The sequence below is a fragment of the Pseudonaja textilis genome, chromosome 2, assembly GCF_049901715.1.
Source record: "Pseudonaja textilis isolate UNSWEBS1 chromosome 2, rPseTex1.2, whole genome shotgun sequence".
Classification (NCBI taxonomy): Eukaryota; Metazoa; Chordata; class Lepidosauria; order Squamata; family Elapidae; genus Pseudonaja; species Pseudonaja textilis.
The window spans coordinates 154,743,911-154,762,194 of NC_141991.1; the positions used below are offsets into that span (position 1 = coordinate 154,743,911).

The following is an 18,284-nucleotide window of genomic DNA, read 5'->3' on the forward strand; positions in this document are numbered from 1 at the left end:
ATACTGTTGGATTTAAATTATTCAAAAGAAACAGACCTAACAAAAGAAGAGGTGGGTTTGCGTTATATGTAAAAAAATAACTACACAAAAACTACAGAGAAATACACAAAAACAAGAATGAAAATCTTCTTGAATAGATATGGGTTAATATAAAACATTGTCATAGGTTTATACTACAACCACCAAACCAAGAAGAGAAAGTGGATGAACTTTTTGCTAATCGGTTAGCTATGGTGTACAGTAAATACACTATAGTAGTAATAGGGGACTTTAATTACCCTGAAATCAACAAGTGGGACAAGTGGAAGCTCAGATTCCTAATGAACTTAGCAGACAACTTTGTTATCCAAAAGATAGAAAAGGTAACCTGAGGGTCAGCTATACTGGATTTAATTATTAGTAATAGAGATGAAATAATTGAGGGAATGGAAGTTGCAGGAACTTTGGGGGAAGAGTGACCATGTCATACTAGAATTCAACATAATTCAGGCACAAATAATAGAACTAGCGCCTTAGACTTTAAGAGAGTTAATCTTCAACAGACCTAACCCTAACCCAAATTCCAAATAGCTTTGGAAGGATTCTATAGATAGAAATCTTAAAAGGGAAAACAAATCAAGATGCCTGGAAAACTTTGAAAAATGAGATTACAAAAGTCAAATCTAAAAGAATGCCACAGAGAAAGAAAAACAAGGGACTCCAGACAAAACCGGCATGGTTTCATAAAGAACTCTCATAAACTATGAGACAAAAAGGACAAGTTACTAAAACAGAACACCAGCAAATACCAGCACTTGAATTTGCAAGGATAAAATCAGGAAACGCAAAGCTCCGAATGAACTAAGTAAAAAAAAGTGGGTAATGCTCTTAAACGTGTTTAAGAATAAAATAATTAGAAGTCTGGTTTAATATTAAGAAAACGACATAAGGTCCCTTTAACTATTTAAATGGATTAATTGCATGTGTTGGTGGGGATTTAAATGTGCTCAATGTATTCAAAGCATCCCATGTTGTTCATTTGTTTCTGAGCAATTTTCAGGTAATTTCAGGTAACGTTGATTAGAAGCCCTCCGAGATCCTTTTCAACCCTACATGTTTATGAATTTAGTATTTCCCTTTAGTCCCCATTTTAACAGCTTCGTTCAAACCCCGCGTACTTCCCGCTTTTCCTTGAAACGGTGATCTAGTAGGGCCACGCCTTTCTGCCTCCCTCCCTTTCTTTAAGGCTCGTGAATTCTTGTTCCCAGAAATTCAAGAAGTCAAGAAAAACGCATCCTTCTAAGCTGTATCCCCTGAACTCCCAAACGCAGCGAGGAGAGCAGCAGAAGCTTCACGCACTTCTGCGCTGCCTGCAAAAGAAATAAAGACCCGCCCAATACCAACGAGGATCGACCTCGAGCGCCCTCTCTCCATCACCATGGCAACTGCAAACCTCGCTAGTCAAGGGCTCAAGGCGAAGGCAAGTCATGTGCACCGGAAGAACCGCCTGTTGGCGCCCCCTTTGGCAGGAAGTGGGTAAACGAAAAGACAAGGAGGGGGCCTGAGCCTGGGAAATTAAAGGCTCGGCGGAGCTGGTCGGTTTATATCGGAAAGCGGCTTTGACTTCAGGAAAGGCGATCTGCCGAGGGGGCGCGGTGGCAGCCCTTTGGGCCCCTCCCCTCCTTCCTGGGTTTTTTCGCGGCCGCCGCAGACTCCCGGCTCCGCCCCGCCCTCCCGTCGCTGGGAGGGCTGGTCTGGGTCGTTGGCGCGCCCCCTTCGGGGTAGACGCTAGGCCCAGCTGGAACCAGAGGTAAGAAAGTGCTGCCGGACCAGGACCACACCTGCAGGTCACTTTTGCTCCTGCAGCCGTTGTGATTCCCGCCCCCCCTCCTTTCGCCCCATGCAGTTTCGGACCATTTTTTGTTAGTGTGCTTCTTGTTCGTGGTCTGTTTTTCTCAACTGTCTCTTGCTTGTTCATACAATGAGTAGCGGTATCCCGGGTCAATTGCTCTGTCTTGCTGTGCTCCTGTCTGGTTCCTTTGATAGCTGCACTTGAAACACGTGTTTCCCGCGTTAATATTTTACCTGCACAATCTTTGTAGGGCATTCTGGTAAACAATGCTTGCAGTACTTTTCGCAGAATGAAGACTTTAGACCCTACCTGGTCCTTCTCTGCCCGCCTACTCCTACCATCTATTAAAAAATCTTACTGGAACCTAGAGAAGTATGTTGCTTTCTAGTTAACTGCTGAAAAGCATCTGACCGACGACTTCTATAGAATAAGGCTCATTTAGATTCTTATTGATTAAAAGCGTCAAAAGGCAAGGGAGATAACTCCGGAGCTGGCTAACAAACTTTCAAAATCTACTCAGAAATTCCGCTCAGAAATTCAAGATTTTATTGGGAATGAATAAATGGCAGATAAAAGGTATGAAGAAATGCATCAATAAAAATTAAAACATAACTCATCTCTAGTATCTAGATATCCAACTTAGAATTAAGGAGAAATTTTCTGACAGTGAGAACAATCAGTGGAACAACTTGCCTTAAGAAGTTGTGGGTGCTTCATCACTGGGGGTCTGTGCTTGATCAGGAAGTTGGGCTAGAAGACTTCTAATGTCCCTTCCAACTCTGTTATTCTGTTACCTGTTCTTTCCCTAGGATTTATCCTAATTAAAACAAGTTTTATTTTTTTCTCTTGGAGAAAAAAACATTAGGTAATTGAAAAACTAAACTGCAAATTGTGCCAAAACCAGTTGACAAAGATATGATTCATCCTTTTAAGGAGAATGGAAATGCAAACAGTTGAATATTGATTCGGGAGGCATGGGGGAATTACGTTATTTCTTTCAAAAACATTTCCCCTGCTTCTAGCAACACAATTTCTGATATTAAAGAGGTTCAGTGCCTTTATTATAAGTTTCAATAGAGAAAATACAATGAATATCTTAAGAAAAGGTTCTCTAAAGTTATAGCCATTAGCACCATTTGCTTGCAGAAATGACAGTGTCTGCCAGAGTACATGGGCTAATTTTGCAATAGTTTTGGAATTGTTAACTTTACATTGACATGAGTCAGTGCAGAGAGCAGGACCCCTATTGATGTTTGAAAGTTTGCTCTTTTTTCCAGGGTTAGGGGTTAGAATGTTCAGGTGTAGGAGGGAGAGATACAGAAGAAAAAGTAAAATGCATACATTTTCAAACAAAGTCATTAAAAGGTGAACTAATATTGTCACTGAATTGTGTATAAAGTGCTAGGAAAGAATATGTTAACATCACTTCATTGCTGATTTGCAGTCTGAAACCCAGAGCAACATATAGGCTCCAAAAACTCTAGTACGATTCCTAGAGATCTCTAAAAGTTGTTACTAAGGATAAAGATTTTAAAGTTAAATTAGCTCATTTTTAGAAGGTTAGTTTTTGTTCCGGGCTACCTATTACTTTTTTGAGCACAATTAGCACTCAAACTCTTACTGGAAGAAATGTCCATCTGGGTTCAGTTCCAAGTAGTAAGAAAGACACTGGAAACATGGAGACTGCTTGGAAGGATGGTTTTAATGGTGGACAGGACCACAGTGAGGTCCAGGGCAAAAAAACACATGGTTGAGAGAGGGAGAGAGATTTATAATCTCTGTTGGGCTTTGAACTTGCTACCTATTCCTGTGGCAAGAAATGTATCCTGATTGGTTGTCAGACTCCCATGGGGCCATGCAGGGGTAACTTTGTAGGTGGTCTTGAGACCCAAGCTTGGTTGAATCTTGCTGGGTAATGTAATCTTCCCAGGTGCCCTGTGATGAGATGGGTAGAGGGCTAATCCTATCATGTCTTGAGGGCCATGTCTTAATTCCATCACCCTGTAGCTGAGGGGGGTGGGGCAGGGAGCTGTTTTGTCTTTAAAAACATGTTTCTCCTTTTCTCATCCAGTGAAATATAATATTCTTCCTTTTTAATATTTCCTAGAATATTTCATTCTTCTAGGAGAAGGGTGGGTGCTAACTTTCTACACTCTATAGATATTGTAGTTCCCTTTTTCCAGAAAAAGAATTCTGCAGTGTTTGGCAGAGACAAATTGTATAAGCTTTAAAATAATTTACTTTGGTTTGCTGATAATTATAAGTTTGAAAACCCATTGTTATGATCAAGTTTCAATAGTCCTGTAGCTATATATTGAACTAATTCAGGTTTCTGAATTATCTTTGAAGATAATCTCATTCAGTGTTTTGCAGCAAACAAGAAAATATAAACATACAGATACAGATTAACAGAGTTGGAAGAAATCTTGGATTTCTTGTTTTTCTTTTTCATCAATATTGTGCTGGACTGGGCTTTTATGATCATATTTTTCAGAGTTTCCCAAGCTTCTTGAGTTGTTTTCCACATAAGGATTTTCATCCAAAGAATCTATCCCAAGTTTTCTCTGAGCTTGTTAAAATCAACTCATTTAAGTCTAGGACTCTGGTATCATTGTGTTCTATTGCTTGTGTTTGTGTTACATTGAATTTTAGTATGACATGGTCACTTTTATCCAAGGTTCCTGCAGTTTCAACTCCCCCATCAATTCTTCTCTATTTGTAAGAATTAAGTCCAGTATGGCTGTCCTTCTAGTTCCCCCCTCTACCTTTTGGACAACTAAGTTGTCAGCTAGGTAGGTCAGGAATCTTACTTGATTTCTCATTTGGTGCAGAATTAGTCTTCCAATTGATATCAGGGAATTTAAGTCCCCCATTACTATTGTAGTGTGTTTCCAACATATATTTGTTAGTTGGTTGGCAAAAAGTACATCTATTTTTTTCTGCTTCGTTGGGTGGCCTGTAGCATGTACAACTCGGACAGGGGTGTCAAAATCAATTTCATTGAGGGCTGCATCAGGGCTGTGGTTGATCTCGGTGGACCTGGCAGGCATGGTTGACTGGGTGGTGTGGCCAAGTGGGTGGGAGTGGCCAGGTTGATGTCACTCCCCAAACTGCTGGCATGTTTCTTCTTTGCACTGGGCAGGTCCAAAGCCACGCTGGCCCAATGTTTCCTCTTTGCATTGTGTAGACCAGGCCGAACCATGCTGGCCTGAGGTTTCCTGTTCACATTGGGTAGAGTGGGCCACCACGACATGGGCCAGCCTCTTACATTTTTTTTAATTGTAAACGCATTGTGATTCTTCGCTCCTTGGGAGGGGTATCTTGACAGGAATCTTGGGAGCTGGGTATTGAGGGGGGAGGCAAACAGGTCTATCACCGGTTTCCCGAATATCCTTGTTGCCTCTCTGAACAGGGATGGGTGGAGGCACCACTCCGATTGGTCTATGGTGGCCCTGCTTAACCAGTCTGCTTGGATATTTGAGGGTCCTGATATGTGCTCTGCCTTGATGGGCAGAAGGTTGGTCTCTGCCCAGCGACAGAGGCGCTCGGCTTCCTTCATTAACTCGATTGAATGTGTGCCCCCTTGTTTGTTGATGTGTGCCTTGGCTGTGACATCTGTCAAAATGAGGACATGTTGCCCGCGTACCTGGGGGAGGAAGCTGCGCAGGGCCAGGAGAACGGCATGGAGCGCCAGCCAATTTATACTGCACGATTGTTCTATTGCTGTCCATCTCCCCTGGGATGAGAGAGACCAGAAGTGGGCTCCCCATCCGAATAGGCTGGCATCGGTGGTGAAAGTCAGCCTTTGAGGTTCCTTGAAGAAACAGCCCTTGTTGATGAGTGGTCTTGTCCACCAGAGGAGGGACGTGAGGACCTTGGGAGGAACCCTGACCGGGAGCTTGGAATTGCTTCTGCCGGATCTCTGGTACGGGAGCAGGAACCACTGTAGGGATTTGGTATGAAGATGGGCCCAGGGAACAATAGAAATGCAGGAAATCATTTTTCCCAATAATTTTGACAATTCCAATAAGGGCACCCTCTTGCGATGCCTAGTTTCCTTAACCAATTTCTGAATACTAAGGAGTCTTTCTGAAGACAGGTAGACCTTACCTTCCACTGTGTTGATAAGAGCCCCCAGGTGGGTTATTCGGGTAGAAGGAGCTAATTGGCTCTTCCAATTTATGAGGAACCCATGTTCCTGAAGGGAATCTAAGGTGGCCTGGGTGTCCCTCACTGCCTGATCGATAGATGGTGATTGAATCAAAATATTGTCTAGATAGCATTGGAGATGGATGGGGCTATTTCTGATATGAGCCGCCAGGGCTACCAGGACCTTGTAAAGGTCCTGGGGGCGGAAGCCAGTCCAAAGGGAAGGGCCACGTATTCGAAGTGTTGGTTATTGTAACAAAACCTTAGGAATTTGGAATGGGAGGGCCGAATGGCAATATGTAGGTAAGCTTCTGTTAAGTCTATGGAGGTGAGAAGGTCCCCCTGTCTGATACCCAGTAGGATAGACTGTAGGGTGTGCATTTTGAACTTGCGATATGTTAAAAAACGGTTAAGTCGCTTTAGATCTAGTATGGCCCTCCACCCCCCTGAGTGTTTTGGGACGACGAAAAGGTGGAAATAAAAACCTCGTCCTTGTTGGTCAGGCTGAACCAGTTGTATGGCACCTATACTAAGGAGATGCTGGATGGCGGAATCCATTAGGCTGCATTAGAGAGGGGGGATGACATAAAAAAATTTGGGGGAGTGGAATGGAACTCAAGGGCAAGGCTGAAATGAACGGTGTCCCTGACCCAAGAGTCAGAGGTAGACGAATTCCATTGGCTGGCAAACGCCTTCAGCCGCCCACCAACGGGAATAGAGTCCCTTAGGCTATCTCGAATGGCGGAAAGGCCTACTTCCGGAGCCCCAGAAAGGCCTTTTATATTGGCCGCCCCTCCTACTCCTATCTCCTGAATCGAGTCTGTCCTGGGATTGACTCAGTCTGAACGAGGGAGGCCTCTGATATCTGGGAGAGAAGGGGGCCTGATAGGAGGGCCGAAAGGAGCTCCTCCGAAAGGGCTGCAGCAACCTGGAATCTGACCTTCGGGTGAGGGAGGGGAGGAATTTTTTCTTGTTCCAGGTCTCCATATAGGGAGGGGCTGGACCGAACAGTTTGTCCCCCACTATGGGAGAGAAGGCCAGCTTGGCCTTGTTCTTAAGGTCCGCCTGCCAGTGCTTGAGCCAAAGCAGCCAATGGGCCTGGACGTGCGATGTAATTGCCCTAGCAGAAAATTTAACTGTGTGATAGGTGGCATCCGCCGAAAACTCAGCTGCGGCGGTGAGCTTAGCAATGTCCTGGTGGGCTCTGGTGTTGGTAGCGGGGACATGTTGCTTGAGCTGGCGCAGGCATCGAATTGATGACCTTGTAAAGAAAGATGTGGCTGTAGCCGATCTGATGGCCCATGCGTCCCTGCGCAGGGCCAGCTCGGCCTGCTTATCTTCTGGTTTTAGGGCCTCTAAGGCATCAGTTGGAGTCGAGGAGGAAGCAAGGCCCACTATGGGCTCATCGACCTAGGGGGTGTTCAGCAATTTGGAGAAATCAGGGTCCAAATTAAAGTATTTCTTGTCGTGACTGGAGGGGGCTGGAGGAACCTCTACAGACGCCAGTTGTTTTTGCACCAAGTCTGCAAAAACAGGTGGAGCTGGAATAACCTCAGCTTCCACCACTGGCTGGTTAAAAATGAGATCCTCCGGTTCCTCCGCAGAGGGGGCGGGGTGGTCTGAGGAGGATTGTGAGCTTAGACCAGAAATGTTCTTGGCCTTGAACAATAAAGATTTGAATAGCTGCGGTTTAAAGAGGCCCGCGAAATCGGGCTGGTCAGGGGTGAGCCCTTCGTCCTCAGACATTTGGTCCTCTAGAGGGTCATTACTGAAAAAGGCTCGCTGTAGTGCATAGAGCCCAGCTCAAAGTCACCTGGATCCAGGAACTGGTCACCTTCTTCCTCCCCCTCTATCGCCTCCTCCTCCTGCTCCTGAAGTGGGGACTCCCTATGCAAGGGTACCTGAGTCAGATGCTGGTCAGATCTAGGCAAAGACTCACAGAGTGGGATTCCTGGTCAGAGCTGGCCGGATACTGACTGGGCCTGGCGGCTTGTTGTATGCCAGCAGCGATGCCTTAGCGAATAGCCAACGCCATCCAGGATCTTAACTTTTCAGGGATCTCTTCTATGAGAGACTTCTCTTGGCGGAGACCAGCTGCTGTCGGGGTGAAGGTGGCTTCTGGAGCCCTTCTGGCTGATGTTCCGGGAGTTGGAGCCTGTTCCAGAGGAGGTAAGCTGCGCCTGGATGAAACAGAAACATCGGGGGGGGGGTTGGGTAGAGGCAGAGGGGCTGGAGGAAGGGAGAACCTGAGGCACCTTGAGCGCTTCTTTGGATCTCCAGTCTATTTCTTTTTGTAGGGCCCTGTGGCGCCTTAGGGCGTCCCTCTGGGCCACTTTGGAGGTTTCCTTAGCCTGCTTGCACAAGTGGTGTGTTTTGGCTTTTGCCTTCAAATAAGCTCCTGTCGAGGTATTGCCATCTGCCATTGCAATGACTTAAATGTGGCTGGAGTAAGTTAAAGAAATGATATGAGGTGGTTGGCATGCCCAGGGCCCGATCTAGCAAGACGGTGTCCCTGATCAATATTACTTCCCCCTTTTAGAATAATTTGTCTTTCTAGTCTCTCCTTTTTAAATATACATACATACATACATACATACATACATACATGTTATGACTCCCCTTCAAAATTCAAACGAACAAAACAGAAAGCAGCCGTTTCACAATTAAATCAAACGGAAAGAAGTCTTACAAGATAACGGCTGGCAGAAACCTCAATCCACAGCATAAAACTTTACTCTGTCCGGCAAACCAGTCCTGGCAATAAATCTCCAGTCTCAGAGCTCCTTGCTGTAACGTCCTCACTCAAATAGTCACTTTGTTCCTGGCAAAATATACCAGCCCAGCTGTGTCCTATTATACTCATTGAGGCAACGTACTAATTTACTGACTCGCTCTCCTCATTCGCTCCAGCTGATTTTGCCTTCTCAACCGTCTTCTGTTTTTTACATTTAACCACAAATTTTCCAAGTTCTCATCTCCACTAGAAGACTCTCTCAAAACTTCCCTGTCAACCATTCCCGGCTGTTGATCAGATAAGGAACCAGAGGAGGTCAAAGGTCCTGACAGTTCTAATACATCAGGTCTGTCGTCCTTTGTCACGTCCATTTCCTCATCCTGGTTACCAGTCCAATCACTGAGCCATGCCGGCTCATATTTTTCTGCCATGACCTCCTCACTTGAACTCATATCAGTCACAGGAGCTGAATCCAAGCCCGGAGCCACAAAACACACACACACACACACACACACACACACACACACACACACACACACACACACACACATATATATATAGAGAGAGAGAAAGATGTAGAGATGTAGAGATATGTATATGCAGCCAAAGAGGAGAGAATTGAGCCGTACCTCAGTGATAATATTTTTAAGTTTGAAAATATTATACTGTCAAATATGAATCAATGCTATAATCAAGTTTGGTTGTTATATTTCTATCCCTGCTCCTGGGATAACGAAAAAAGCCAATAAGCCGAATTTCGAGACGCCTAGGCCCAGTTGAATTAAGGTTAGGGCCTGCAGCAGCCTCTCTGCACAGGCTGACACAAGGCCTGGGTGCAGCTGCTGTGCTGCTGGAGAAGCTGTGAGGTTGGCCAACAAGACTCCAATTTAATACAAGCCAAAATTGGTAATCTGGAATGAAAACTGCAAGAAAAGGCCAGGCGGGGCCTGCTGCTTTAAAAAATTTCCACTCACAGCTTCAGTAAATACGAAAACAAAATGGCACGCGCCATGAGGCAGCCTCCAAAATGGCGGCCGCTAAAACTACGCGCCTCCCAGCAGCGTTTTCCCCGCCTGGGAGATGAAGCCAAGGGCTCAGTTAGAAAGAAAAAGTAAAGCAAAGGCTTCTCCTGAGCAATTAAAGAAACGGCGTTCGAGGGTGGGGGGGAAAAAACGCGGTACGGCTCTAACGGAGCAGATCGCCATGAAACACTTTGAAACGGAGCGAAATTCGAAGCGACAATTCGAGGCAGAGGAGAGAGAGAGAGAGGGATTGGCTATGGGAGGTAGTGCGAAAAATCGCTACTGACCCTCCCTTCGCCTCCCTTGGGGGGTGAAAAACTACGCTTTCCCCTTAATGGCAAGTATGCCAATTTAAACAAATGCGCAGGGGCTAAGGAGAGAGAATCAAACCTGAGATCTGAGTAGTTAAAGAGAATTCCAAATTTCCTGCTTCGGCCAAGGAGCAATGAGAGAGCACAGCCTGTCTCGCACAAGGCTGAGCAAAAACTGAGGAACACCCTGGAAGAGTCACGTGATGAAGGAGGGGCGTTCCTCAAGTCGAGCTTAGCCTAAGCAAGCAGAGACTGAAGCATCTCCCATCTCTGGATGCTCCGAGCAGCTCATAGGAGAATGCTGTTTCCACCAGCAAACAGGACTGTCTGGATCGTCCCCATCAAGCTCATATATCTTCTCTTCCCTTCCTCCCTGCTCTGCTCACTCACCGGCTCATCTCTTTGTTCTCTGCCGATCTTGTGCTGCCCTCAGTCGACTGGCTTCTCTGCCCACAGCTGTTTTTCCTCCCTGCTTTGCAGCTGGCCCCACTTGATCACTGGCTCACCTCTTTATTCTCCACTGGTTGGCTTTGCTGCTTGCAGTCAGTTTGCCTCTCTGCTCTCCTCACTTCGATTGTCCTCTGGTCTCTTGGGTAGGCCTCTCTTGTGCAACTGGATTTATCTCAGGTGCAGCTGGACTTCTCTCTCTGTTACTTTCTCCAATCTTCCTTTTCCTTTCTCTAATCTTATTTCTTTTTCTATGACTTATCGTTCCCTTTTCACCTCTCCTCCTACCGTTTTATTTTATTTTAGTAGCAACTTTTCTGCCCATGATGTAACTATTCTCTGTTGTCATCTTTGGCCTAGAAATAATTATATCTGGTATCTCAACAATCAAAAACAGTCTGGTAGTATCTTGTCAAATTAGCAAATTATTATAAAGCACTTCAGAACAATCTTAAGCTGATAAAAATTTGCTTACTGGCTGAACTCTGTTATTCTTTTTTCCTTTATTTATTAGATTTCTTTGCTGTCCATGTTGCTTTTAAGTGTCTCTGGGCAGCTTACAAGATCAAGAATAAGACCATGACAAATAAATATTACTAATAGCAGTAAAAATTATAATTAAAAAAATGGAGAGGAAGGGAGCAGGAAGTGTAGGGGAGGAGGTGGGATCTATTCTAAATCTGTCAACCATCTCCAGCGTAATACACTCCCATTGGGATCCCAAGTCCAGAGACTGAGGCAGAGGCTGAGGCAGAGGCTGAGTTAAGGCTCTTAAGCCATTTGGGTTGCTCGGATTAAGCTGATGCCTGTTGTCTCCTCATATTCTCCTGGCACCATGAAAGGGTACCTCCTGTCAGCTTTGGAAGCCATATTGACACCAGGTGCTTCTACCACATTCTTGAGCCTGAGAAAATGGGAGGTGGGAATTTCTTGGAGTGTATGTGGTTAGACATAATAGCATTCTTCTAGGTCAAGGTCATGTTATTCTGCACCTGGGTGACGGGGCATCTCAAGTTGGGATGGATGGTGATTGGGGCATGTGATGCAATGATGGGTGCAGGGGGTGGATTTGTAGTTTTTACTTATTGCAAGGAAACCCGGAACTTTCAGATTCGGGATTCCCCAGATGTGCCTGTTTACTATCCAAATAAAACAGAACTTTTGAGAAGATGTTTGTCTTGGAGTATATTTGTTGGAGTGGAGGTTTTCTGGAATGCTGACATTATCCCAAATCTCTAAATAGCTACCAGCACCTCAAAAAGTGCTGAGCCCCAGTACCGATCTAAAGCTTGGGCAGTGCGAAGACTCAGTGAAGATGGAGAAGGAGGAAGTCACAGAAGGAGCGGTGGGAATGGATACCGGAGGACTGATTGAGACCCGGAGTCCTTCTGAAGAATTTGTGCAAGCCATTGAAGCTGTAGAGGAAAGACAAAGGCTAGGCACTCGGCTCAAAGAAATGGATTCCTAGAGAAGCTGCCAGACTGAACTGAATCCAGAGATGGGACTGAAGGAGAAACTGCCTGAACACCTTTCCTACTCCAGCCCAACAAGGTTGGGCCATGAGCCAGAATGGAGAAGAGTGTGGGCTTCTGAATCTAACAACTCCTAAGACTGGAACCTGTTGCCTCCATCCCATAGCCAATCATTGGCAGAGCTTCCAGAGCACTTTGAGTGACTTGTTATGTCCCACAGTCACAATCTCTCCAACTGAGCTAGAACTTAACTCAACCCACGTTCACTTTTCCTGGTTTAGGACCTGACAGTGGAACCAGCATGGCGTCAGCAACATTCCTCTTGGGTAGAGGTGGCTGAAGAATCAGCACGGCAGGCAAAAGCAGCAAGGGAGAGACAGCAGATGAAGCCAACATTTGGGATGTTACAATGTCCAATTCCTCCCCCTCGCCAGCCAGCGGTGAGGCTCACAGCAACAATCCCAGCGCAACAATGAGGTCAGTTCCAGCATCAGGCTGCAGCCACCACCCCCGTTTCCAACACGGCAACGAGTTCAGCAGACAGCCCCTATTCAGCAGCCAACAGCAGTAGCACAGCAGATTCCAGCTCAGCTGCCTCTCGAAGTAGCCCTGCAGGGGCCCCTCCTGCCACTTGCAGCAGCTCAGCAGATTCCAGCTCAGGCGCCCCTCAGAGTATCCCTGCAGGGGCCCCTTCTGCCGCCTACAGCAGCACAGCAGATTCCAGCTCAGCCAGCAGTCACCATGGCGATTCCACCAGCCAGACCAGAGTCACCAAGGTTTAGAGCAGTGGTTCCCAAAGTGGGCAGTACTGCCCCCTGGGGGGCGGTGGGATGCCTTGGGGGGTGCTGAGAGGCAAGGGGGCAGTAGGGGGGTGCTGGAGGTGAGAAACAGGGCACAATTCAGGGGTGAGAAAAAATCCCGCCGCTACTGCGTTCAAGGTGAGGCCCCGCAGGATCACCTCACTGACTTGCACGCTCTGGTGCAAGGAGCTCAATGGGGTGATCCTGGGGGCTTCACCCCGAACACAGCATTGGGAAAGGAGAACAAAAAGCCAGAGTGGCTTTGCTCTCCTTTTCAAACATTCCCCCCCCCGCTGCCGCCATGTTCAGGGCGAGGCCCTGCAGGTCCACCCATTGAGCCCCTTGCATCGGAGGCACCTGCCCAAGCAAGTCCAAACGGAGCAGTGTACAAATTCAATGGGGTGAGCCTGAGAGAGGGAAAGAGAGGAAGAGAGAAAGAGAGAAGGAAGAAGAGAAAGAAAACGGAAAGAAAGAAAAAGGGACAAAGAAAGGGGGGATGAAAGGAAGGGACAGAAAGAAAAAGAAATAAAGCAGGGCGGGAGGAGAAAGATAATAAGATATCTATTCTAGTCCAATCACCTGGTCCAGCAGGGTTAGAAGGGAGTGTGTGTGTGTCTGTGTGTGGTGTTGTTCTTGTAATTTACCAATACATTTTGGTTTTGCCTTCTTCAGAATTGGCACTGTAATACATTGGGGAAAAGTAATTTTTTAGGGTGGAGGTCTGGTCCAGTAGATCCTGTTTAAAGCCTCAACAAAATGTGAGAGCTTCCTGATAGTCTTGGCCATGTTTCGTCCACAAAACCTTTAATTATAGAAGCCAAAGATGTTTCAATGTGCTGGCAAAGTTGCTGGCAAAGATGTTTCAATGTGGAAAAGGGCCTCTAAACTAGGCCTCATTTCAATCTGATGCATCAGGTCTCTCTCTCTCCCTCCCCCACTCCCTCCCTCCTCCCCCTTTTTCCCCTTTTCTCTTTCCTTCCTTCTCTCTTTTCTCTCACTCTCTCTTTCCCTTCACCCCATTGATTTGGTGCATCGCTTCTCTCAGACTTGCTTGGACAGGTCCCTCCAGTGCAGTGGGATCAAAGGGGTGGACCTGTGCGGCTGGCACCTAGAACATGGCAGTGCTGGCACATTTGAAAAGTAGAGCAAAGCAAAGTCAGTTGTTTTTGCTGCAAAAAAACACAAAAGCTTTTGGGCTGTGCACAAGAAGGGACACACATGTCAATGCAATTTAGCAACATAAAATAAATACAAATAAACAAATGAACAAGAATCGGCAAAGCATCTCTGATTAGATTTTATTCACTACTAGAATCAGAGATGCTTTGCTGATTCTAGTCCAATGACCCGCTCCAGCAGGGTTGGGAGGGAGTATGTGTATATGTGCGTGCATGGCTGTCAAAACTCTAAAAACAGGTCAAGTAGTTCTGGGAAGCCCAGTCATAAATTAGAACACTTGCTAAGCAACCAACCATTAAGTGAGGACCACTTGTATTTGGTTTGCCAGTCACCAAACCACGGCCACCCAGTCACGTGACCAGCAAGCCACGCCCACCCAATCACGTTACCGGCAAACCACACCCTCAAATTAGGCCACGCCCACAGAAATTGGAATCCTGCCCCTGGGTGGGGGGCATTGAGGATGAGTTTGTAGCACCAAGGGAGCAGTGGACTGAAAAAGTTCGGGAACCACTGGTTTAGAACAACTTTTGATGGCAAGCCTGAGAAACTTGCTTACTTCCTTAGCTGAATCTGGGCACATATAGATCAATTTGGAAACCAATATGGAACAGACCGTGACCTAGTTTCCGCAATTGCAGATGGGATGGATGAGGGACATGCTTCTGCCTGGATAGCCCAGCTACACAATGAGGGCAGAACTAAATGATGCAGATGCTTTTGTCGAGCTGCTCAGGACTAGATTTGAAGGCCCTGACAGAGTAGGTGAAAATGAAGATAAATTAAAGGAGATGAAGCAAGGTAATTGATCCATAAAAGACTTTGTATGGGACTTTAGATGGGTCACAGGTAACCTCATACATTGACCTGACAGGATACTTCTGCACTATTTTAAAGAAGCAATTGAAGTCAGAAAAGCCTGTGGCATATGGGGGTACCAGAGCGACTGCAAGACTGGTATGCCATGTCCATTATTCTGGATAGAGAAATCCATCCACACTGAAAACCTCCCTCTGAGAAGCTCCCTATAGGAGAACTTTGGCCAGATGTCTTCAGACTAAACCTGCTGAAGTCACTCCTACACAACCTACAGGGATTATCAAATGCTATTGATGTGGCCAGGCTGGTCACTGGGCTTCCAAATGTCCGGCTTCCAAATGTTCCACAACCAAGGCCCAGTACAGCTGCCAGAGGTAGGGGTGTCCACGGAAGCCCCCAGACACCAGTCGGTTTGCCAGACAAGCTGTAAAGGTTCCCCACCCCACAGAAGAGAGCAAAGAAACTGTTCCCAGAAAGACAAATGATGAAGAGGACCCCATGCAGCCATCCCCCCTTTTACAGTTAAAGTGAAGTTGATGGTGCCTGAGACTGGAGAGGCTGGGGAGTTAGAAGCAGTAATAGATACAGGATGTTCCAGATGCCTGATTGGGCTCCCTATCGTTGAGCAATTAGGGATAAAAACTAAATCCCTAAAACACCCAATCAAGTTTGAACAAGTAGATGGAATGTTAATTGGAGGAGCCCCAGCCACCCAAATTACAGAACTGATCAGATTAGAAATGGGAAAGCATTGTGAACTCATATAATTTATAGTAGTTCCAAAAATGTCAGAATCTATCATATTGGGACTTGCTTGGCTTGATAAGTGGGTCCTTCCTATCAGATGGGAAGATGGGTACCGGAAGATCATAATTGGTGTTGTCCCCCTGACCCCTGTCCCTCCTGAAAAGAGACTGCAACCCAACAGGGGCCCACAATCAGAAGCAGCAGCTACCGCTTCAGATTCTCCTCCAGGTGAACCCCAGGTTTCTAAAAAATACAGAGACTTCACCGAGGCTTTTAGTGAGGAGGAATGCAATGTTCTCTCCCCTCATCGAGCCACTGATTGTGCCATAGAATTAGAATCTGGGGCAAATCTGCCCAAAGCAAAGATGTATTCCATGATACCAGCCGAGATGACTGAGTTGAGGAAATACATTGATACCAATTTAGCCAGAGGCTTCATTGAACCAGCAAAATCTGGGTTGGCAGCCCTGGTACTATTTAAAGAAAAGAAAGATGGTGGTCTGAAATTATGCATGGATTTTAGAGGCGTCAATGCAGATACCCTCTCCCCCTAATGAAGGACTTGCTAAATCACCTGTCCAAAGGCAAAATCTTTACCAAGTTAGATCTGAGAGAAGCCTACTACCAAGTCTGCATAAAAGAGGGAGATGAGTGTATAACGGCATTTAACTGCCCTCTGAGGAGTTTTCAGTTCCGAATCATGCCTTTTGGACTCCAAGGCCCCCTCACTGTATTTATGCAGCTGATCAATGAAGTGTTACATGAGCATTTGTACAAGCATTTGTCCTTGTTTACTCGGAAGACATCCTTATATTCAGCAAGACCATTGAAGAACATGTCAAATTAGTCAGGCAAGTACTGAAAAAAAGTTTAGCCACCAAATTATGTGCAAAGCTGTCAAAATGCGAATTCCTTAAAAAGTCTTTGGACTACCTGAGCTGCTGAGTATCAAATCAGGGGATTGAAATGGACCCTGGAAAGGTGAAGGTGCTGCTAGACTGGCAGCCATCAAAAACACGCAAACAACTTCAAAGCTTCCTGGGTTCTGTGAATTTTTATAGACAATTCATCCCTTCATTTGCCGAGGTTGCCCTTCCTTTAACAGAGTTACTGAAAACTGGGCCTTCCCCGACCAAACTCTCACTTGGACAATGAACTGTCAGAAATCTTTTGAAACATTAAAATGCCTTTTTGCCTATCCTCCAACATCTGGATCCGACCAAGCCTTTTGTAGTCCAATCCAATACCAGTGATGTAGCTGTTGTGGCGATTCTACTTCAAAAGAACTCTCAAGACCAACTAATGCCTTGCGCTTACGTGTCAAAAAAGTTGACGGACACAGAGCATAGGTGGGCAGTTTGGGAAAAAGAAGCTTTTGCAGTGCAGTGGGCTTTACTATCTTGGAGGCATTTCCTGGAAGGAGTTATGGAGCCTTTCGAGATGTGGGCTGATCATAAAAACATCAAGGCTCTGAAGATCTCTCAGAAACTTTGCCCTAAACAAGTTATCTGGGCTCAATACTTCAAGAGATTCAACTTTAACTTGAAATATACCCCAGGGGGGAAAAATTTATTGGTGGAAGCCTTGTTGAGAAAAGCCCAATTTGACAGTCGCCAGGAGGAAGTAGTGCAAACTATGATATCAGGAGCCCAACTCACCGGCCAAGCAACCACCAGAGGCCAAGCCAATGGTAGCCCTAGACTCCTTGAGGACAAACTGACAACCAATTTGAAGACAGCACTTTTAAACGATCCATGGTTTGCTAAAAATGAAATGGATTTGACAATGAATGAAGGGTTAGCTAGGAAAGGAACCAAGATTTATGTACCCAATACTCTAAGGTTGATCATACTAAAACGTAGCCATAACTCGTGGTTGGGGGGACACTTTGGGTTTCTAAAAATCCTACATTTAGTCAGAAGACACTTCTGGTGGCCAAAAATGAAGACTGAGGTAGAGGACTATGTAAAAGTTGTTCAATTTGTGCCACGAAGAAACATAGAACTGGGAAACCCCCTGGTCTCCTCCAACAAGTAGCTGAACCAACAAAGCAGTGTGAAGAAATTGCAATGGACTTCATTGTGGAATTTGGTGATCCAGCTTTTTTCTCTCTGCTTCCTCAGTTTATAGGCTAACAATCATCCCGGTTTACTGGCATTCTCTAAACAGTTTTGTTTTGTCTTTTTTAATTGTAGCGCTAATTCTTCTTTCTCAAGTAAGTTAATTTTGTGTTTAATTAAATCTGTTTGTTTTTCTATATTTCTTTTTTGTGGCTCTTCCTGGAGTTTTGTTTCCAATCTTTTATATTCTCATAGAATTCTCTGTTGCTGTTTTTTTCCTTTATTTTTTCTTGCCATATATGCTACAGCTACCCCTCATGTAAACTTTCGCTGTGTCCCAGAGGATTTATAGGGATGTATCTTCTTTCTTGTTTTCTTTGAAAAACAACCCTATTTCTTTTTCCATTTTAGATCTATAGTCATCTTTTAAAATTGATCTTTGCAAAGGCAAATAAATTTTATTAAGTTTCCAAATTTTAAAAATATAAAATAAAACTTTATACATTGTTATCAACATCAAGACATCTTTGCATCTCCTCACATTTTTCAATATATGTATTTACTTATTCCTTTACCATTACATCTTACTCTTACTATAAATCAATATCTTTTATCCTTACATCTCAATCTTCTCCATGGTATATTTACATATTTACATATTCCCCCATTCTTTTCCTAATTGCCATTTTCTTTTCTTTTTATTTCTAAACCAC

At 45.2% G+C, this 18,284-nt stretch overlaps 1 protein-coding gene across 2 annotated transcripts in view; it reads left to right on the top strand.

Annotated features, from left to right (window-relative positions):
* Positions 1-1,496: 1,496 nt before the first annotated feature.
* Positions 1,497-18,284, top strand: part of PHC1 (polyhomeotic homolog 1) — a 153,793-nt gene continuing 137,005 nt past the window's right edge. The window contains exon 1 of one of the 2 annotated variants that reach the window (XM_026713264.2): positions 1,497-1,789. The gene's annotated coding sequence lies outside the window, so the exon portion shown is untranslated. The remainder of the gene's footprint in view (positions 1,790-18,284) is intronic. The other variant, XM_087926042.1, reaches the window with a different exon arrangement.